Source organism: Onychomys torridus, chromosome 1 (genome assembly GCF_903995425.1).
Source record: "Onychomys torridus chromosome 1, mOncTor1.1, whole genome shotgun sequence".
Lineage (NCBI taxonomy): Eukaryota > Metazoa > Chordata > Mammalia > Rodentia > Cricetidae > Onychomys > Onychomys torridus.
The window spans coordinates 4,966,704-4,990,077 of record NC_050443.1 but is presented as its reverse complement, the minus strand read 5'-3'; the positions used below and the strand labels follow the sequence as shown (position 1 = coordinate 4,990,077).

The 23,374-nt window shown below is 41.8% G+C and overlaps 1 long non-coding RNA gene across 8 annotated transcripts in view; it reads right to left on the bottom strand.

The window, feature by feature from the left end:
* The window catches only part of LOC118597696, a 223,240-nt gene extending 199,880 nt beyond the window's left edge, over window positions 1–23,360 (bottom strand). For 2 of the 8 annotated variants that reach the window (XR_004946886.1, XR_004946884.1), the window contains exons 1-3: window positions 22,622–23,360; window positions 16,405–16,462; window positions 15,189–15,326 (exon numbers count right to left, since the gene is read on the bottom strand). This is a non-coding gene — a long non-coding RNA (uncharacterized LOC118597696). Of the gene's footprint in view, window positions 1–15,188; window positions 15,344–16,404; window positions 16,463–22,621 lie in introns of all 8 variants that reach the window. The other 6 variants (XR_004946893.1, XR_004946894.1, XR_004946888.1 and 3 more) reach the window with 5 other exon arrangements.
* Window positions 23,361–23,374: the final 14 nt, after the last annotated feature.

Here is a 23,374-nt window from a genome sequence, read left to right as displayed (position 1 = left end):
GTAGCTTCCAGTTGCATTCAGGGAGCAGCATTTTTAAGTCAAATGTCATGTGCTTGAAAGGCCTTCTGGTCTCTCCTGAGGTGTTGTGACAAACTGGGCTTCCTGCTAAAAAAAAAACGCCCCAGAGACCTATCTGCAGGATCTACCATGAATTTTCATTTCAGAAAAGTCACAGGGAATGGATCAAGGGTACAAATGCTGGAGGATAGGGCACAGGGCAGGAATTCAAGCTGAGGTTGTAGTGGCCTTCACCGAATTAGAAACAGTGAGGTGGGGTATGAGAAAAGAATTATTTTAGGAGACAGCATGAGGGAGGCCGGTGGTTGATGGGACACACCAGGTGTAGCAGAGACAACATCCCTACGATGACCCATAGTTAAGAATATGAGGATATTAAGTCCTCTGCAGGAGCAGAGTCACGGTCTGATGGACACCAGCTCTGGTAGAGTGTGTCCCCTCTCTGGCAGGAAAGACATTTAGAGCTGGGGTTTTTACCCTTTGTGGGGCTCCATGAGAACTGAAAATGATTCAAAAGTCAGAGGAAGTGCCTGGGGAGATGGCTCAGCCAGTAGAGTGCTTGCTTGACCTGAGGACCTGAGCGAATCTCCAACAGTGACGTAAAAAAAAAGTCAGCATGGTGACAAGGACCTGTTATCCCAGTGCTGGAGGCAAAGATCCCTGAGGCTCACTGGCCAGCTGGCCAGACTGAATGAGTGAAATCCAGATTCAGTGAGAGACCCTGTCTCAGAACATAAGGTGGAGAGCCACTGAACAAGACTTCTGATGTCAACCTTTGGCTGGCACGCACACAAGGGCAGGAAGGGCATCAGAAACACTGAAGTCAGTGTGTGACACTGACCTGTGATCCCAGCTTTTGTGGAAGCTGAGGTAAGAGGTTCAGAGGTGCCTGTATCCATTGGGCTATCTCACCCGCACCAGCTTGTCTATTTGTTTTAAGGGGAGGAGTAAGGAGATGGATTTTGTTTTTACCAGAAGACAAGACATCAGATTCACCCATGTGGAGCCCCCAGGAACAAGTGGATAGAATACTGGGGAGATCAAAAGGGTGTGATTGGGATTCAAGGCAAGTCTGTAAGCCATAAAGGAGCCGCTGATCTGCCAGGGATCCAATATGGAAAACAAACCCAGCACAGAGTTTTGATGACCTCAACACTAAGGTTTTTTTTTTTTTCCACCTAATTAAGAGGATGACTTTCAATTCATAAAATCACTGTGGGAGGTAGCTCAGTGGTCGAGTGCTTGACCAGCATGTATAAGATCCTAGGTTCAATCCCTGGTAACAGACATAAAGAAATAAAAATAAAACCTTACAAAACCTGAAGAACTTGTCTAAGATTCGTCGACAAAGATGTGACCTTGATTAATTCACTATTTCTCAATTTCCTCCCCTAGTCTTGTCCAAACGACAAATTCTGAAGAATATGAATTGTCCAGACTGGTGATCTAGCTGAGAGGGAGGGGGCAAGGAGGGGTCCAGAAAGCAAAGACTAAGAGAGATGAGACTTTGACTCACACTGAGTATTCATAATGCTGGGAACCACACTTATCTACCCACCCATTCATCCCTCTATCTGGGAAAGGATATATACTTTGTAAATGGGATGGTTAACCAGAAAGGCAAGAACAGCTCATAACAAAGTGTTATGTTGACCATTTTATCTATGTTCCTGATGGGGCAAGGAATTGGCCAATGATGACCCGTTGGTCAAAATGGTTTTTGTATGGCCCACAGGCCACGGGTTGTTTTTGTTTTTGAGACAGGGTCTCGGAGCCAGTCATAATGGGCATGGCTTAAGAATTTTAACCAGTTCCTTCATGGGAAGGATGACCTCTGTTATATGAAACATAAGAGCACTGGGCAGAAAATTGCAGAAATTGTGTGTGTGTATGAGGGGGTACAGGGTACATGTGTGAGTGTGGTCCTGTGCCCAGCGTTTCTGTAGAGATCAGAGGACAATCTTGACAGTTGGGTTTTTTCCTTCCATCTCGTCTTTGAGGCAGACTGTTTTGTTTTTTCTAACATGCTGCATGCCGAACATTAAATGTCCAGCAAGCTTCCAGGAGGTTCTCTTATTTCTGCTCCTCATCTTGCCAAAGGAGTGCTAGAATTATAGATGCATATCACCATCTACCCTCCCCAGTTTTAAAAATGCATTCTGAGATTGAGTGCGGGTCATCAGACCTACATAGGCAGGGCTTTTTACTTACCCAGCCATCTTGCTAGATTATATTTATGACTATTAATGACCCCAACTATATGTCTGGAATTTTCATTTACTTCAGTCAATAAATTTTCCTTTTTATTGAAGCCAGTTTGAAGTTAAAATATTGTTTTAGATCCCAGGTCATTTATGTATTTTTCTCTTTTTCCCCATTGACAGTAAATTCTATGAGAACAGATGGTAAATATATTTTGCTCACTGGTACAGTCTCCTTGCCTAAAACCATCTCTGACATTGCAAACATTGCTCAGTGTATGTGAGTGTTTTTATTATTCATTTGATATTGATCTCACCCCAATCCCAACAGGCTCATTTCTATGCAATACAGTGTTTGCCTTTATTTTAATTCATTTCTACATCCCCCAGACCCTAGTATATGTTCCATGTATAATAGCTCCCTTTGTACCACAAGAAATAAGAGAGTAGATACCACATCTGTTTTAATAACAATTGCATCCTGTGGACCCAGCACTGCCTAACACACAAAACCCTACTCCCTAATCCTCATCTGTGGAATGATAGACTAAATGGATGGATAAATCGTAAGTATGCATGAAGTCAACGCCACTGTGGTTGTTGGTAGGAGCTTTTGAAATGAGAATCTGTGACTTGATGGGGTCTGCAAAGAGTCACAGAACCAACTTTCGGTAGTTCTGCAGAGATCAACAAAAGTCTTGCATAAGCTAACAGTGAGTTAATTAGGGCTCTGCAGAATGCTCCCTTCCCCCACTAACTTAGGTTGACTCCAATTGTTCTGGTTTAGCCCCTCTCAAGAGTCAGGTTCATCCTATTACCATGGAAACTGCAGCTGGAGTGGGGAAGGAAGGCTGAGGAATGGGCCGAGATTGAAATTTTCCAGCTCTCCAGGCAGGCTGTGGGGAGGGGGTGTGGAGAAATCTGACCAGCATACCATCAGGTCTCAATAAACTTAATGAACATTCAATGTTTCATGAGGAGGTGAGACCAAAAATTAACCATGCTACTGGATAGGAGCTCTCAATGAAGGTGACATAAAGAAGGGCTGCAGAGGTGGTTTCAGAGGTTAGGAGCGCTTACTGCTCTTGCAGAGGACCCTGCTTGGATCCCAAGCACTCACATTGGACAGTTCAAAACTACCTTTAACTCCAGACTGATCAGATAGCTCTCTCTGGGCTCTGAGGGAGGGACACCTTCACTCACTTTCTCTCTCTCTCTCTCTCTCTCTCTCTCTCTCTCTCTCTCTCTCTCTCTCTCTCTCACACACACACACACACACACACACACACACACACACACAATTTTAAATTTATTTTTTAAAAAGATGATAAAAGTATCACACAGCACAGCTTTGTAAGTTGCAGTCTGTTTGGGCACAGTCTCCTGATCTCCTTTGACTGTGTAATTGTTCCGAGGTGCTTATTTATAAATTCCATCCCAGTACATTTTCTTTCCTCCTCCAGTTCTTCTTTTTCTAAAAGGAGAAAAGCCGTCTTCCCCCTCAGACTTAACAGTTGCTTTAGGGTGCCAGACAAAATACAGGCCAGCCAGTATATCCAAGTTGGACATTCTTGCGTGTGTTTTTAAATTGTTTATCTGAAATTCAAATTTAGCTGGGTTATTCTGTGTTTCTTTTTTCACTTGCTAAATCTGGAAGCACTAGCTCTCACACTGGGCTGCTTTGTAGCAAAGGCAACATCGGTTTTATCAACTCCTCTATTAGGCCATTCACCTAGCAGTAGCTCTGGACACTGTACTCTTTCAGTGAGAAGTCAGGCACTGGGAAAAGAGTTATTGAGTGGGTTAGGAATGCAGTTCAGTTGACAGAGTGCACCTCTAGTGTGAATGAAATCCTGAATTGGATTCCTGGGGCTTAGGGGGTGGGGGGCAAGATGATCAGAGATTCAAAATCATCTTGGCTATCATAGCTAGTTTGAGGCTAGCCTGGACAACATCAGATTTTTGTCTAAAAAGAAAGGAAGGAAGGAAGGAAGGAAGGAAGGAAGGAAGGAAGGAAGGGAGGGAGGGAGGGAGGGAGGGAGGAAGGGAGGGAGGGAGGGAGAGAGGAAGGGAGGAAGGAAGGAAGGGAGGGAGAAAGAGAGGGAGGGAGGGAGGAAAGGAAGGAAGGAAGGAAGAAAGGAAGGGAGGGAGAGAGAGAGAGAGAGAAAGAAAGAAAGAAAGAAAGAAAGAAAGAAAGAAAGAAAGAAAGAAAGAAAGAAAGAGAAACAGGTTACAGAACACCTATTCCCTGCCAATTACCATTGCAGATGAAATAAATACTTCATGGAACCCATGTTGGCTCCCTCCTTCAGAACCATAAAAATCATAGATATGCCTTTTTCCTCTCCAACATAATGAAACCTATTGGAACTATGATTAAGGTAACTCTAAACGGGCAAGTTACTTTGAAAAGATTGCAGGTGGTAGTGTAAAAGGAATGTGCACAAATGTTCATCTCAAAGAACCTCAGATCCTTGGGTACAATACATAGAGGTCACTCTTCCATTGCCCACCCTCTTAAAAGAGTCAGTGAGTAACCTATAGCCCCCATGTGCAAACCCTGGGAGCCTGACTTGGAAACAGATGGGAAACATGGGGCCAGAACACACAGAGTGCCTGGGACAGGAGGAGCACATAGGCCTCCACACAGGTAGATGTCTAGGGGGCTGCCCTTGGCAGCCCACTTCGAGTCAAGGATTCACTTGATGACTGCACAGCCCAGATTCCCTAAGGGTTAAAAGATCCTAGAACCAAAATGAACAGTAAAAGCCTGACCCTCCCCTACCCACACACAGCTGATATGTTCACCGAACTTGGTGTTCCTAATTAGCATGGGCCAGAGGGGGAGAAAACCTGTAAGAGGCTTAGCCAGGGGTCTAAGAATCCTTTGCCAAGGTACCTGACCTTTAAGTCGCTTTATTGAAATTCGATTCACGGAAGTCAAAACTGCACCTAGCATACAACCCAGTGTTGGTGTTTTAAGGAAATTTATGGAGTGGTAGTTCCTTGCTGCAGATCTGTTTCCGGATCAGCTGTGGGCCATCACCAGCATTAACTTTCAGAATCCTCCCATCCACCCCTCACCCGGGGTGGGGTGGAGTGGGGCTCACAAAAAAACCCTTCCCATCAGCCTCTTTGTGTGGCTTGTGGCTCCCAGTTCCAGGGAAGCGCCCATCTGTCTTTCTTTGGGTTTTCCATTCCCAACATCTCATAAAAAAAAAAAAAAAAAAAAAAAAAAAAAAGGAATGGTCACAACTTGCCATCACTTCTTTTAAGCAATCAGCCCATTTACCAGGAGTACGGGATCACCTTTAAGTGTTTTAAAAGTTCAGACACTCCTGCTGCAAGTTGAGGTGAGTTACTATTGAGTGTGTCGAGAAAGAAGTCTGACCACTCCACCCCCAACCTTAAGTTTGGCTTCCTTGACCAATTTCTCTTCACCCTCGATTAAACATGCTTGTCATTTTCTAATTTACTGATAAAAGGACTGTTGAGGAGTGCCAACTTGGTCCTCTACCTGGTTGGCTTCGGATCCAGGTCTAGCCATGTGTCTCTCGTACCATAGTTTACAGGGAACACCAGTTTCTGGACTAAATGAGTCACTGAAGGGAAAGTTAGTGCATAGATGGAGTCCATCTGGCTGAAACATTAGCTCTCCATTTCCCACAGGGATTCTTAATTTTATCTATCTACTCATCCATCCATCTAACTCTTTATGAACTCTCAAATTAACAAAAAACAAAACAAAACAACAACAACAAAAACCTACCAAACTGGGTGTGATGAGAAATGCCTTTTATCCCAACACTCAGCAGGCAAAGGCAGTAGGCTCTCTGAGTTTGAAGACAGCTTGCTCTATACAGAGAGTTCCAGGCCAGTGATGGCTACATAGCGAGATCTTGTCTCAAAACAGACATGAAGCAGAGGATAAGACCCTAACCGAGGTTCCACGGCTTCAGAGTGGCTATTCTAACTGCATAAAAGTCCCCCGAGATAGATGAAGTTCAGGGGCGGGGGGGGGGGGGTGGAGCAAGTGTTTAAGTGGTTCTTAATCTAGACGTGTGATGTTTTTATGTGTGAGCTCATTATCTCTCTTCTTCGATGGGAATCTTTTAAAAATTTATTTCATTTTTGTGTGTGCATGTCTGTGGGTACATGGCTGCCACAGTGTGTGAACAGAGGTCGAAGAACAAATTCCAAGGGTTGGTTTCTTCCAGTGTGTGGGGACCCTGGGATCAAACTCAGGTCACTAGGCTTGGCAGCAAGTGCTGTTACTCACAGAGCCATCTCATCTACCCTATCTAGAGAAAGAAGGTCTCTAGTCCAGGGTGGCCTCCCAACTTCCTATGTAGGCAAGAATGATCCTTAACTTTCTGTAGCTTTGCTGTGCTGGGGTCACGGGCTTGCACTACTTACTATATGTGGTTGTATGCAGTGTTAGGCAAACATTTTACCAACAGATCCACAGCTCTATCTGGGATCCTGTGTTTGGGGAGAAAAAAAAATGGTGGTATTAAATATTGCTGGCAACCCGCAGCGCCCCCCCCCCCTTTTTAATGATCCAGGTCAATTTATAACACAAAATTATTTGTTCACTTGCAGTTGATGGGAATTTATTCCTCCTTCCTCCAAGATCATTTTGATAATTTTGGCATTTAATATATTTTCAACAAAGGTTGTTCAACTCTGGAAATGAGGCATTTGCTTGATATATGCAGATTTATTTGATTATAATCAAATGCTATAGTGTTCAGAGCATACATAGTCTGCAGGGGTAGAGATGGGTTAGTCTTTCTAACGGATGGGGTTGTTGGGCAATTATCTTAACCCTTTGAGGCCCAGGATTCGGGTACAAAAACAGGTAACAATGGCATGCTGCCTTCCCTGACCGCCCAGGGGATTAGCTCGAAGTCTGTGTGTAAGCACAGTACCTGGCAGCAGACAGACCGGCGCACAACTGTCGGCTGTTGTTTTTGTCATTGTGCTGAGTTCCTTCCAATTAAAATCACTTGGGGATTGTAAACCTCTGTGAACCAGTTAATTAAAATGAACTGGGAAGAACCCCACTGGTTTCCAGGCCTTGGCACGCTTTGTGGAACGGATGAATTATCTGTTCCTTGAAAGTTGGAAGGAAGTTTCTGCTCCTTCCAAAGTCACCATTTCGAGTCATGACTTTACTTCCCTCTGGGGGTGTGGGGGGGGAGGGTGTGTTTTTGAATACTCCCCCGCCATTTAAATAAGGGTTTTTAAAATTTAATCCTAAGAACAGGGTCAGCCAACTCTTTCTGTGAAAACCAAAATAGCAAATTTTCAGACTTTGTGGCACATACAGTGCCTTCGTTTTTTTAAAGAACTATTTTAAAAGTGTGTTTGTGTGTGCAGGCAGGCACACTGAGTACAGGGGGCAGGTGGTTTTGAGCTGCTGTGGGAGTGCTGGGACTTGAACCCAAGTCTTCCTGAAGAGCAGCCAATGCTCTTAACCACTGTGCCATGCCTCCAGCCCTACAACCTGGGTTTTAATGGTGGTCAGTTACTTAATGGGTCCATGTGACTTTGAACCCATTACTCCAACCTCTCTATACCAGTCCCCCTCCATAAAATAGGATTTGCTGATAGTAGCTGCTACTGTAGACAGGTGTCATGGGGATTTGATAAGCTAGCAGCTATTAAGTCCGCAGAGGTTTTCTTGGCACTCATCAGCTGTCCATATTAGCTTCATTACTTCAAATAAGGTATACCTGGGGTTGAAAATGCCCATGCTGCGTTGTTAAGATGTCTCTCTCTTCTTTTGCTGCTGTTAAAATGTATAATGCATGAGAATTATTCCTCGGAAGGGTGAAGAAAGTTGTCTATAAAATGACAAGGGCTTGGAGCACATTTTGATGAAAGCACTCCTTTGACATTGCCAAGTTCTTAGTATCTACCTTTCCAGAATGATAACATTTCATTATGGCTTTCAAATTTAATAGCCTAGAAATGTACCCAGTGGTTATTGAAGAGTTCAGACATCTGGCAGATTTGGGTTTGATTCTGAGACCTACCATCCTTGCTAACTTGTAACCTGGAGGGGGGGGGGACCCAAGAATAAGAGACACTAACCTTTTAAGGCTCACCTCTCTTGTGCGGAAAGCTGGCTGGAAAGGGCAGTTATCTCAGAGGGTCGTTACAGTAATTAAATACAACTTGTGTAAAGAGTCTGATGGGGGGGGGGCTTACACGCTGTAAAATTTTAATGGGATAGCTATTATTTTTACTATCCTCCAGGGCATTCACTCAGGAAGATCCATTTAAGATTAAAAGCCATTTGCTGGGTTCCTCATTGAGCAGTGTTCCCCTATTACTATAGGTCCAAGTGCCTAACTGTAGGGAAAGATAGCTCAGCAGTTCGGAGCGTTTGTTGCTCTTGCAGGGGACCAGAGTTTGGTTGCTACCATTCAACACCCAGGCGGCTTATAACTGCCTGTAACTCCAGCACCAGGGGATCCCACCCTCTCCTTTGGTATGTGGATACATGTTTGATATGTGTGTTTTAAACATGTGGAGGCCTAAGGGTGACATTGGATTTCTTTCTCAATTACAGTCCCTTTTATGAACTGAGGCAGAGACTCTCAAATCAAAATTTTCAAACCTATATTTATACTTTCTGATTGATGTTTTACTTGCTTTTGCATTCCTTTATTTACTGCGGGAGGGGCACATGGGTAGAGGTCAGAGGACAAGGTGTGGGAGTTGGTTCTCTCCTTCTACCAGGTGGGACCTGGGGAGCCTCTGCTGAGGCCTTGGGTTTAACTTTGGTCTCCTGTGGTCATTTCCCTATTCTCTTGAGCTCTGTGCTATGGTGCAGCCAAGCAGGAATGCATTTTCTCTTTGGCCCCAACAAGCTAAAACTGTGGTTGCAGAAGCCACACTCCTGGTTCTTGCCATGTCCCAGAGCACTGACATGTGAGTGTGACTAGGAATGGTGACAGTGTTCAGGATGTCAGTGGGACTCCAGTGCTGTAGTGTACCAGCAGTTGTGGCTCTCAGAACTCTCGAGTTGTAAATGGCTGACAGGGCCCTGAACGGGTCTAATTCCTTTCTATTAATAATTCTTTAGCTGCTATATCATGATCCTTCTATGTGGTTTTGTGTGTGTGTGTGTGTGTGTGTGTGTGTGTGTGTGTGTGTGTGCACACATGCATGCATGCATGCATGCATGCGAGCCTGCATGAGTGCACGCATGTGAAGGTCAGAGGAGAGCTTGCAGGAATCAGTTCTCTCTCTCCACCACGAGGGTCACAGGGTGGAACTGAGGTCATCAGGCTTGGCTCTAAGTGCCTTTGCCTCGATAGCCATCTTGCTGAGCCCCAGGAAGTAGTCTATTAATATTTGGACTTAGCAGCAGTGTTTGTGGAAAAGTTGGTTACCTTTAACATGAATGTTTAGCTTTAGATTGTGTAACTCCTTGAGTAGGTAAAAAAAAAAAAAAAAAGAAATTTAAATTTTTCTTTAAGAAAGCTTGGTTGGGCTGGGCAAAGGTGGTGCACACTAATCCCAGCACTTGGGAGGCAGAGGTAGGTGGATCTCTGTGAGTCTGAAGCCAGTCTGGGCTACAGAGTGAGATCCAGGATAGCCAGGGCTACACAGAGAAACCCTGTCTTGAAAATCAAAAAACAAAAAAAAAGAAGAAGAAGAAAAAGAAAAAAGAAAGAAGAAAGTTTGGTTGGATTTTCATCACTGAAGGGGTGCGATTTGGATCTGCATAGGAATTTATATATCAACCAAACACACACACACACACACACACACACACACACACACACACACAGTCCCAAGAACTTGTTTATTTGTTTTGTAAATTAGTGTTTATTGTAATCTGACTACTCAAGCAAGGAGCCAGCTAGTCCTGAGGAGTTCCAGAGCTCCGCCAGCGGAGACCTCCAGAGTTCCCACTTAACGTCTGCACTTACTTTAGAATAAGCAACTCAGCGGTTACATATCCCAGAGACCTCTTCCTCTCATGCCTCGCCTGAGTCCTGCATCTCAGATATCCACTAAATAAAACTCCTGTCAACCCAATCTCCCCAGACGCAATCACAGGGCTAATGTCTGATGCCTCTTCTCTTTGCCACACATATACAAATCATTAGCAAGATTTATTTATATAGTCTTCAAAGAAAGTCTTGAAACTGTCTGCTTCTCCGTCTCTGCTGTTAACTGTGCTCAGAGTCTGTTGTTCTCTGTCTAAGCAACTGCCTCGTGGCTGGCCTTTCCTCCCCCTCTCTTTCCTATGTCTGGTCTCCTAGCTCTGTGGAGACAAAACAGCCAGAATCATCTTAAAATGGATGGTGTCAGGCTTTATTTAAAAGTATTCAGACACCCCTTACCATATTTAGGATTTTAGGATTACATTTTTCATAGCCTTTGCTCTTTTTTTTCTTTACATTTTTATTTTTCCATATTCGTGTGTGTGTGTGTGTGTGTGTGTGTGTGTGTGTGTGTGTGTGTGTGTTTGCATGTGTAAGGATATGTGTGGGGAGTACATGTGCCCGTGTGTGCATGTATGTATGTGTGTGTTTGCATGTGCACATGTGGAGGCCTTCGGCTGATATCTATAGTCATCCTCCATCACTCTTGCATGTTATTTATTAAGCAAACCCAGAGCTCTCTGACGTGGCTAGTCTCAATAGTCAGCTTACTTCGATGACCCCTGTCCCTGTTTTTCCCCTGGGGCTGGAATTACAGGTATGCTGCCTACACACCCAGCATTTATGTTAGTCCCGAGGATCCGAACTCTGGTTTCCATGCTTAAGTAGCAAATGCTTAAACTACCGAGCCATCTCCCCAGCTCTTTTTATTTGGAATTAAACGTAAAGTCTTTGTGTTATTCATTCGGCCGTCCTCGTACAATCTCACCAGTCCCATTTTATGCCCCACATCGTCCTTCAGACATTCTGGTGGTTTGTCTGCCTGCCTGCTTTCCTTTCCTTCCTTCTTTCTTTTATTTATTTTTTTCTAGCATTTATGGTTTTGTACAGCGTAATTTTATCCATCTGGAATGTTCTTGCTCTTCCCACACCTGGCTCTTCTTAAAATTTAGTCTTAGCTTCCCTTCCTCAAGGAGCTTTTTCTGGCTACTCTGTGTCCGATACAGCAGCCTCCCATCCCTCACTTGCGTTGTCTTCTCGCCCTCCTCCCCCCTCCTCCTCTTCCTTCTAAGCCTTTAGCATCTGTACAAGCTCATTTGTCGGCTTACCTACTGGACGTGTCTTCCAAGTTTGAGACTAAAACTCTAAAGACATAGTTAATTAAATAAATGAATTCACGTGGGAACCCTTTGAATTCCATTCACAAGGAGGCATGCCCATGGCCTGGCTTTTGCCCTTGTCAGTAGTAGGCACCCAAATATTAACTGGAGGCCAGCAGCTCCACTTCTCCTTATGTGGACTCTGCCTACTGATATCCGTGGTTCCTGACTCACAGTGGCTTGACTTACATTTTGTTTCTGACTCTGGGATTGAGGGAGTGGAATTTGCATTCATTGGAAATTGTATTTTGAATTTTGATCTTTTTCCCAGGGTAGCAATAGTACTATGATGCTCTCTAGGGAATCTGGGCAGGAAGCCATCACTCCCAATCAGCCCCATGAGCATGAGGCTAAATAACAGATATCTTCTTTTTTAATTTAATTTTTTTCCCCTTTGAGACAGGGTCTCATGTTGCCCAAGCTGGACTCAAACTCACTATGTAGCTAAGGATGACCATGAATTTCTGAATCTTCTACCTCTATCTCCCAGTTGCTGGGATTTTGAGCATGCTTCACCACATTTGAGAATTTTTTTCTTTAGTTTTTTTATTTATGTAGTTTTGTGTAGAAGTTAAAATGTTGGTGCTGGAGAGCTGTCGCTCAGTGGTTGCTGCTTGTCTAAAGGACCTAAGCAACTATGGGAGGCAGCTCACTGTTGTCTGTAACTCCATCTCCATCACCCTTTCCTGGCCTCCTTGGACATGGCATTCATGTTCACATGTGCTGTACAAGCATACATACACACTCACATATTATTAAACTGAATCTTAAAAAAAGAACTAGAATATCTAACTAAATAATTTTAAGGAGATTGAATGCCCCCCAAGAGAAAAGCATAGGACATGAAGGCTTCAGTTGTAAATCCAACCAACTCTTCAAGGAAGAAGCAACATTCACATAGCTCAAAGGAATTCAAAGATACTGCAGAGAAGGGAATGCTTGCATATCCATTTCCCAAGGCCAGCATTATGCTGACTCCAACTCCAGGCCAGGATACTACAAGAAAATAAAAGTCACTATTCCTGATGAATGCAGGGGCCAAAATCTTCTACAAAAATACCAACAAATTAAATTTAGCTCATTAAAAGATCATGTACCATGCTCAAGGGGAGGGCAGGGTGGCTTAACAGTCACAAGTCAGCTCTGTGGCATACTACTTCAATCAAAGAGGATCAACTCACAGCTCACAGTTCTGTAGATGGAGAAAGAGTATTTAGCCGAGTTCAACATCCTTTCTGAATAAAAACCCAGGCAGGAAGTGTAGAAGACACATACCTTAGCAGAACAAAGGCCGTTTTGGCAAACCCACCGTAGCACAATAAGGGTAAAACAAAATACATAAAGTTTTCCCTCTAAGAATCACGATAATTAGTTTTTAAAGACAAGGTCTCTCTAGTAGTTTTGGCTGTCCTGGAGCTCACAATATAGACCAGGCTGGCCTCGAACTCACAGAGATCCTCCTGCCTCTGCCTCCCCATGTGTTGGGATTAAAGGTGTGTTCCTCTCATGCCCGGCAAGAGAAAAATGCATTCTTGTCAATTTGATCCTGATGTTCCTACCCAGAACAACTACATCAGGAAAAATAAAAGGCATAGAAATTAGCATATAAAAAGTAAGATGATCTGTTTGTGGTTAACAAGATTCTACATACAGAAAACTCTAAAGATAACATAAAAATAGCCTGCCAGAATTAATAGATTAATTCAGTAAACTTGTAGGGTACAAAATCAAAATAGAGAAATCAGGACCTTATACATCAACAATAGACTATCTACAAAAGAAATCAAGAAAGCTCAGCCAACAAGATGGCAGCAAGCACCTTGACCCACTGAGCCAAGCCCATCTACAACCTTAGTTCAATCTTGTGGACTCCATATTGTGGAAGGAGAGAACCAACTCCCAAAAGTTGTCCTCTGACCTTTATGTACCAAGGTATTCTTGAAATTGAGTGTGCATGCACACACACACTAAAAAAAAAACAAAAAAAACAAAAAAAAAAAAAAAAACAAACAAAAAAACCCAAGGAAGACAGTTCCATTTATGATACCATTTTTAAAGAGTATTTAGGAATAAATTAAAGCAGGTAAAAGATGTATGCAATGAACACTGGAAGACACTGATAAAAAGAAAGCTGAGAATATAAACAAATGGAAATTTTCTCATATTCATAGATCTGAGAATGATTATTTAAACATCAGCATTATGCAATGTGGCCTAAAGACTCAATATAGTCATTGAAATCTTAATGAAAAAAATTGTACAAGTACAAAAAATTACAGGCAGAAATTAACTAAAAAAGATTTAAATTCCAAATAAGACTTGTCTTTTGGGCAATTTAGAAAAAAATGTTTGATACCTAACTCACAAACAAAAAAGGGGGGGGGTGGTTAGCAAATCAATTTGGAGCTTCCACACAACAGAGAAATATACAGTGTAAAGACCACGTATAAAATAAGAGAAAATACACGTAAGCCATGTGTCTGATAAGGAGTTAGTATCCTAAACGCATAAGGAAGTCAATAGCAGTAACAAAAACAATTTTTTTTAAATCAAATCAAATCACTTTATTGTAATTAACTCAGTGACAAAGACATCACACAGCATGTTTAAGGGAGACACTCAAACGTGAGCCAAGTCCCGAACTCTACCCATCCCAGTGAGCTTCTATACAGTTAGGAAGACCACAATGAAGCCCTGCAGCCAATGAAGCCCTGCAGCTTTACATTTTTACATCGTCACTGTCACTTACGTATTTATGTACTGAGTGCGTGCGCGCACGCACACGCACACACACACACACACACACACACACACACACAAACTATGACAGATTAAAAACTAGAAAAACATTATCTTTAGAGCCTTCTTCATGAATCAAATGTCCTTTATCTGCCTTTTGCCCTTCCTCATCACCAGCTATAACCCGTTCGTGGTCTCCTTTCTTAAAATAGTATAATCACACTTCTATCTGTATATGTGTATGTGTGTGTATGTATATATATATACACACACAAAATTAATGTATGTTATACACACACACACACACACACACACACACACACACACATATTTATACATTATAGGCTGGGGTCTGCATATGGAAACCAAGGTGTTTTGTTTTTCCCTGAGTTTTGGTCACTAGCTTTGTATTCTCCAAATCCATCCATTGTCCTGCAAATTCTGTGACTTCAGTTTCTCTTCATAGTTCAATAATAGTCCATTCCTTTCCCTCTCCCAGGAAACTTTAAAATGACAGTGACGAAGCACTCTACCAGACATTTATCTGAAGACGCCATCAGGTACGTGAAAGCATGCTCAGTGTTAATAATCATGGGAGAAAGGCAAGCTAAAGCCACGAGGAGATGTTACCTCATACCTTCTAGAATGGCTGTTATGAAACCAATGAATGGGCATGGGTGTGGAGAGAAGAGAAGTCTTGTTAGAGAGATGTAAATAAATATAACCATTGTAGAAAACAATATGGAAGTTCATATGTATATATCAAAGCATACCACCGCATGACATAAACATATGCAATTGTTACCTACCAGTGCTTACCTACCTTAAAAGACAAGGCATCGATGAACCATGTTGAATGCACAACTGCTAATTTAAAATAATAGTAATGAACCCATCACAAGTTAACATTGGCGTGAAAAAGGCTCTCTGGAACAAAAGCTTACCTGGTAGCATCACTCTACATCTCTGCAAATCTCTTCAGTGCCAGACTTGATAGCAGACAGCTGGATTCTCATCTGCTGGAGCCTTCGGACTGTTCCGATGTCACAGGTCCTACTGCCTCAGGCAAATGTCACTGTACACTTGGAAGCAACAACTGCTGTAAGCAATGAGGACAACACTGTGTGCGTGTGTGTGTCTGCTTGTACACACGTCCACGGGTACGTGTGTGGAGGTGGAGATTAGGGGGTCATTGTTGTCTCCCTCAATCACTCTCCGGTTTATATTTTGAGACAAGGCCTCTCACCGAAGCTCAACAAATAGGCTACACTTGCTGGCAGCAAAGCCCAAGGGATTGTTCTGTCTGTCTCCCCAGCACTGGGATTCTACTGGGTCCTGTGACCAGCTTTTATTATGTAGCTGCTGGGGATCAAACTCAAGTCTTCACATTTGCAGTGCAATCGCTCTGCCAGCTGAGCTGTCTCCCCAGCCCAAAAGGAAATCCGGTTGGCTGATGTGATCCCATGAATTTGTGGATTCATACTCAGAGCTAAAGTCTATGTTAGTGTAAATTTGGAGTGATAGAGACATTTTATAATATTTAAGATATGTTAATGATAGAGATATTTAATGACAATGGATACATTTTTTTTTCAGTTTTGAAGTTACTTAGTAGAATGTTTTATATATCTCATAGATGAACATTTTATGGATACTGTATCTTTTCAACAATGTTGAAAATAGGGGCTAGAAAGATGGCCCAGAGGTTAAGGGCACTTGTTTCGGCAGAGCCACATGGAGGCTCACAATCATATGTAACTCCAGTTTGAGGGAGAATATAACGTCTTTTTCTGGCTTCCTCATATGATGCAAATACATACATGCAGGCCAGATACCCACACAAATTTAAAAAAAAAATACCCTAAATCTAGAAACCTAGAATTTTAAAAGGCAACAAAATGGCAGTAAAGGGCTGTTTAATTAAGTACATATTGGCTAAGAATTCTACAGAGTAGAAGAAAGACCCCTACCCCCCACCCACCCCCCTACTAATCACTGATATTCCAAACCTATTCCTATTCTAAAGGCTGCGGAGGAAAACCTGCATCCTTAGAGACACTATGCCTGACGGGAAGGTCTCGTCTTTGGTGTTAGATGACAAAGCAATAATATTGTCAGGACAAAGAGAAAACACAGAAGCAGCATATTTAAACCCCTTACCTGGCTATGCTGTTACTCAAAAACGTCTGTTAAAGGTGTTGCAATGGGGGAAATGAACCTGGAGGGAAGGAGGGAGACTTGAGAATGGATGGCTCGGCAATATGTCAGTCTATATGACTAATGTTGTCCACTAGAATATGGATTTGGGAGTGGCTGGGCGTTAAAATATGTAACTAACTGGGTGCTGTGGTGCATGCTTTTAATCCCAGTGCTCAGGAGGTAGAGAGAGGCAGATTGATGTGTGTTCAAAGCCAGCCTGGTCTATATAAGTGAGTTCCAGTACATCCAAAGCTACACAGTGAGACCCTGGCTCAAAACAAAGCAAAAAGCCAAACCTGATTGACCGACCGAACAAACAAAAAGATTTCACAACAGTTAAGGTAAAAATGAGAAATTCAGTGCATTGCTAAGGTGTGCCAGAATCCTTACTTCAGTATACTGAGCTTTTTTTTTTTTTTTTTTAATGTTTGTGTATAAGTTAAGAATTTAAAGAATTAACAGAAATTGAATGGAAGAATGGAATAAACAAAGGAATTAAAGGCTAGTAAGGAAAATTCAACCAACTCAACAGAAAAGCTGGAAAGGAGAAAATGGAAAAGAAAAGGTGTATGGAATAATACGCCAATGATTGCAGGTGAAACAGATCCGCTTCCTTGTGTCACTTAAGGGAAGGACTCTGGACTTGTTCACACCTAACAATGTGACTTTGAAATACTTAAAGCAAAAAAACCTAGTGTATCGGTTTATAACTGGAACTATTTAGAATGGATAGATAATGCAGACAGAAAAGAACAAAAAATTTAGTGGAGATGTAAGCACAGTTAAGAAGCTTGGTCTTATGAACATAAATAGGAATGAATGCCTAGCAATTAGAGAATTGCTGTTTCTTGTCTAAACCCTCAAACAATCCGAATCAACCATACCTTCAACTACAGGAAGGCAGCCATGGGAAATGACAAATGGCACAGACTAGCTCTATTTGACTGCAATGCACTGGCTTTTCAGAAATCTACATTCAAAAGACATTTCTTTTTTACGCAGAATTCAGAATCGTAAACGCATTCCTTTACGCCACTAATGGAAACAGAGTGCAGATCTGAACCACGATGAGGTATGTGGGATCCGGTTCAAGTGGCACTTGGAGGAGAATTTATAGCCTTCGATGCATATGTTAAAAATTAAGAGAGAATAAAAATAAATGAGATAAATATGCAACTCAAGAAGCTAGGAAAGGGGGCTCAAATAACTAGGGAAGAAATCAAGAGCAAATTAAATGACGAAGAAAGAATGCAGTCGGCAGAATTAAAAGCCACTTTTAGAAAAAACAAAGATGTGAAGAAAAAAAAAAAAAAAACCCAAGAACTGTATCAATAAGAAACATAATCTCATTGGAAAAGAGATTATAAACTGTAATCTGAAGTATTTTATAAGGCTTGTATAACTTTGATACCAAAGCCAGACAAGGACAGTATAATAATAATAAAAAAAGTGTGAACTGAGACACAAAAATGATATCCAGCTGCACGTGTGTATAAACCAGACCGTCATAGGCACGGTTAAGTAGGGCTTAGGAATGTAAACACATTTTAACCTCAGAAACGGCTGTGATTCACATCTTTAGTAGATAGGAAATCATCAAATCACAACAAATACAGAAAAGCCGTAAAATTAAACTCATGAATGGTATATTTTTTTTTAAAGCTAAGATCTTTATAACCTCCAATAAAGAGGCTCTGCCAAAATGTCCACAGTGGCCATTTGTACTCGATGGCAAAGATAGGATTGTGCTTTCTCTCAAGCCTGGGATCAAAGTTATTCTGTCTCACCACAGAGATACAATTGCTAATAAAAGTTTCAAACAAACAAACAAAAAAAGCCAGTGATTAGTGAAGATGTTAGCATTTTAAAAACCCTTGAGAAATCTATAGAAAGATAATCAGATAACAACAACAACAACAACAACAGAAAACCTGCCAGCCAGTTCACAGGCTCACACACCAACACAGCCAGCAGCGGCCAATATTCCCTTAAAAATTTATAACCCAGGTCAGCTCATTAGAAAAACGTCATATAAACCCAAATTGAGAAATGTTCTATACAATATTCCCTTTGTACGTACCCCAAAACATCCAAGTTTATGGAAAATAAGGAATGCTAAGAAACTCTGAGGGCCTAAATGTAAGTGTGTGTGTGTGTGTGTGTGTGTGTTTGTGTGTGTGTGTGTGTTTATAGTGTTGGGTCCTGTTTGTGTGTTTGTGTGTGTGCGTAGATGGGTGGGTGTTTGGGATCCTGTTTGTGTGTGTGTGTGTGTGTGTGTGTGTGTTATTGTGGGGTCCTGTGTGTGTGTGTGTGTTATTGTGGGGTCCTGTGTGTGTGTGTGTGTTATTGTGGGGTCCTGTGTGTGTGTGTGTGTGGTATTGTGAGGTCCTGTGTGTGTGTGTGTGTGTGTGTGTGTGTGGTATTGTGAGGTCCTGTGTGTGTGTGTGTGTGTGTGTGTGTGGTATTGTGAGGTCCTGTGTGTGTGTGTGTGTGGTATTGTGAGGTCCTGTTTTTTGGGTTTTTTGTTTTTTGGGTTTTTTTTGTTTTTTTGTTTTGTGTGTGGGGGGGTGAGTATTGTGCGGTCCTGTGTGTGTGTGTGTGTGGTATTGTGAGGTCCTGTTTTTTTGTTTTTGTTTGTTTGTTTGTGTGTGTGTGTATGTGTGTGTGTGGTATTGTGGGGTCCTGTGTGTGTGTGTGTGTGTGTATGTGTGTGTATGTGTATGTGTGTGTGTTTGTATGTATTGTGGTGTGTGTATGTATATGTGTGTTTGTATGTGTGTGTGTTGTGTGTGTGTGTGGTGTGTGTATGTGTGTATTTGTATGTGTGTGTGGTGTGTGTATGTGTGTGTGTTTGTATGTGTGTGTGGTGTGTGTATGTATGTGTGTGTTTGTATGTATGTGTGGTGTGTGTATGTATGTGTGTATTTGTATGTATGTGTGGTGTGTGTATGTGTGTGTGTTTGTATGTGTGTGTGGTGTGTGTATGTATGTGTGTGTTTGTATGTATGTGTGGTGTGTGTATGTATGTGTGTATTTGTATGTGTGCGTGGTGTGTGTATGTGTGTGTGTTTGTATGTGTGGGGTGTGTGTGTGTGTGTGTGTGTGTGTCGTGTTGGAGTCTTGTTTGTGATACAGACATTAATGGAGACATGAATAAAATCCAAACGCAGTCTGTATTCTCTGTGTTCTCAAGTTTTCTGCTAGCATTGATTTCTTTTTGACAGTGTCCTGTGCCAATGTTCTGTTACGATGTTCTCATCCAGGGAAAATTGCAATAGGAATCTTTGTATTATCTTGACAATTTTTATAAATCTGAAATTATTTTTTACAAAATAACCAAGTAGAAATGACCCACAATAATGAATAAGAAAACACCTCCTGAAGGCAAATAGGACCTTTAAAGGAAAAAAAAATACCTATTACATTATCTTGTTCATATCTGTAGGATCTGAAAAAACAACAGCACAGACCGTGGTCAGAGATGAAGGCATTTGATAGCATGACATTTGCTGCCTTATCTAAATTACTCTCCAGCCTTAATAAAACATGAATACAAATCTCAGGAGGCTATTTCATCAAACTCAACAAGCCCATTTGAAAATTCATTTGGAAGCAACAAGGTGAGGAACATTCAGGAGCATTTAAAAAACCAAAGAGTGGAGCGGCCCCTTCAAGTCAAGGCACCATAAATTGGTATTAATGAATATGGTGTGTTAATACACAGAGGAAGACAAATGGGCCAATGGAACAGACCAGACACATGAGTGTCTTCCTGATATAGAAACGTAAAGTGTGTGTGTGAGACATCCCTACCAGTAGAAATACAAAAATACAAAAGTCAAAAAATGTCTAAAACCTAATCCTTATTAGAATCTCTATTAATTTTCTTAAGGGCAGTTTTCCTTAAACCAGGACTCCTAAGGAAAAGATCACTGGATTTTATAGTACCAATGTCTGACACTGATTCAAGACCCAAAGGTACCACGGCTCTTTGCATTTTGTTGGCGGTGGTTAATATGGGGTCAGAAGGTAACTCGAACTTGGGGGAAAGGAAGGACCTTTCGTTTGCTTTGAAAGGTCATTCTATGGGCCTTCCAAAATCAATCCAGTGCCATGTGGGGAGTGTCAGAAGGAAGAGTTTGGAATAAAAGAAACTTAGAAGGAAAACTAGGTGGGATTCTATGGGACAAATTTAGGGTGTGTTTTGGATATAGTCAGTGGGATATCCTGAAATAAGAAATAAAAGATTTTGAGATTTTTGCCTACAACAACTGACCCTGTTTTTAGAGCTGAGGAAAAAAGAAAAACAAATATGGCGTTTGATATTGGAGGTTGAATTCAATGTCTCATGCACGCTAGGCAAGCACTGTGTCAAATGAACTACATCAATCCCTGGCCCCTAACATGTTTTTTTGTTTTGTTTTGTTTTTTGTTTTTTGCTTTTTGCTTTTTGTTTGTTTGTTTTTTTAAGTGCTTTTGAGTTGCCTGTTAAATACATGAATGAAGTATCTGGCTTTCATGTAGATTGATGAATATATGGGATTGGGACTGTGTGGAGAGTTTTGTGGCGTAGTATTAAAATTGGGAATCTAATGGTGTATGACTAGGCATTTAAACCTTGTGATTAGGTTAGGAAATAGGTGGCTACCTAGGGAAAGATTGTGTAAGAATGGTGGCCATGTTCTGAGGAGAGAACATTCAGCATTTGGAGGTTGCGTAAAGGAAAAGTGGGCTGTATAGGGGAATAGGCCACAGATATGGATACAGAGGACCATGCAGTGTTGCCCCAAATAAGACACAATAGCGAGGGTTGTTGTTACTGTTCCATTTCAGCTGTTGAATGATTAAGCATGAAGAGAATTGGTAAAATTGTCATGCAATTTCAGGGACGTCAAAAGGAAGTCTTCATGGCACGTATGTTAGCCAAAGGCATGTAGTGAGGCTGTGGAGTTGGTGAAAGAGATTGACAACAGTATGGAGAGATAGTGAGCTTGGGGAATACTGAGGAAAGGGGTCCTATCTCTGTGGAAGGAAGCTCTTACAGCGTACTGAATTCTCAGAGAACTGATGACCCATGACCCAGAGATAAACTGGTTTTTCAAATAGAGGGGATGGAATCCTTTGAATATGTTAGAATACACCCCCACCCAAAAAAACTTTAACAAGACATTAGGATTCCCTGGGGGTCTCCCAAACCAAGCTCTGTGGAGTCCTGAGCATGGACATAGTTTAACAGCTCTCCTGGTGAGCAGAATGAATAGTCAGATTCAAAGACCTAAGCATAGTGTGGCATTCACCTTCACTGCATGCGCTTGCATAGGAAGGACAGACAGTATTTTCATTCATATGTTATGCGTATGTGGCTCTGTGAGATGAGAAAACCTTTCTAAGGTTCGGGGATTTAAAACTACGTACACCACCACCTACACCACCACCACCACCCCCACCCCCGCAAAAATAAATAAATAAATAAATAAAAATAAAAAATAAAATAAAATAAAACTGCGTACCCTATCCATAACCCCCCCCCACGTCTCTATCTAGCAAGCAACCATGAATAACTCTTTAAGTACAAATATAAAATTGAATATAAAATTGAATCTGAGGTATCAGATTTGCTGTATACTCTTAGGTAAAACTGTTTTTAATCTACGGACCACGGTCTTGCATGTTTTTTTTTCCTCTCCCTCTAAAATGAAAATACTGCATTTTATGTGCCTAATAAAAATATATAACCTGAAATTTTAGCGGCCACACAAAAATACAATTGTGTGGATTTACTGGAATTTAATTCTGTTCTGCAAAGTACATTTTTAGTCATAAGAAAGGACTCTTCGTAAATACCCCAAAAATTAGTCTTTCACACACCTGTACGTATTTCCTTTACTTAAATTCCTCGGCAGTGAAATGGTTCCATCAATAGTACATTAACAAACTTTTAATAATTCATTGATTTTACTGCCAGGGAAGAAATATCATTTATCTGCCAAGGAAATTCATGGGCACGGAGAATAAAGCCAAAATCATCTTTCTGTAATCTGCCTCCCCTCCCCCATTCCTTTTCCTAGAGGTAACCAGTAAAAATTTTCTTGCACATCGTTCCAGAATCTTCGCCCACATTTCTATTTATTTTTAACAAAGAAACAAATGAGAGGAAAAAAGAGAAAACCACACTTACCGTTCCGTTTCTACAAACTTCAGCAACGCGTTTTATTTCCTTGAATCTATTGCGATCTTGGTCCTTTATGGCAGCGACACCCCGTTATTTCTCCTGGTGACGGAATTTCTTCTATCAGAAGCAGGCTTGGTAATCTACGCACTCACTCCCCTCGCAATTTCTTGCTAGTCTACGCAGTGGATTCGTGCAACGGTGGTGACAGCATGCGATTCAGCGCACTGCCCTAAACCGCCTTCACCCGGTATCTCAGGTTGGCGTTTCGCTATGCCGAGTCAAGTCATGATTCTTCCAGCCATTTGTATTGTCCTGTGACTTGCGGTCTCTTTTGCCCCCTTTTTTTTTGGTTTGCCTTTGTCTGTCCCTTGATGATTTCCAATATCTCTTCGTTTATTAAGGAAATTAGCTTAGTGCTTGGGTGTTGCAGGCAGAAAACTCCTTTCTTCCACCTTTATCGTTCGTGGTTAGACCTCAACGTATATGTTTTTGCCTCGATTTTTCACGGCTTTTTTCCCCTTTTTTCCCGTTTTTAGACAAATATATGCTTGTCCTTTTTCCCCCTTTATCTTCTCAGATTTTGCATTGGGGCATCATTAGTAGGTATTTCTTTTTCACCTCGATTTCTTTTGGGGGGGCTGCATCCCTTCACACCCACATCCCATCCCCCTTTTCCAGACCCTGCTTCGGGGCCCCTAACACGGACTCCGTTGACGTCAACTCCCTGCCTTGGCGCCAAGCTGTTGCCTTGACAACCGC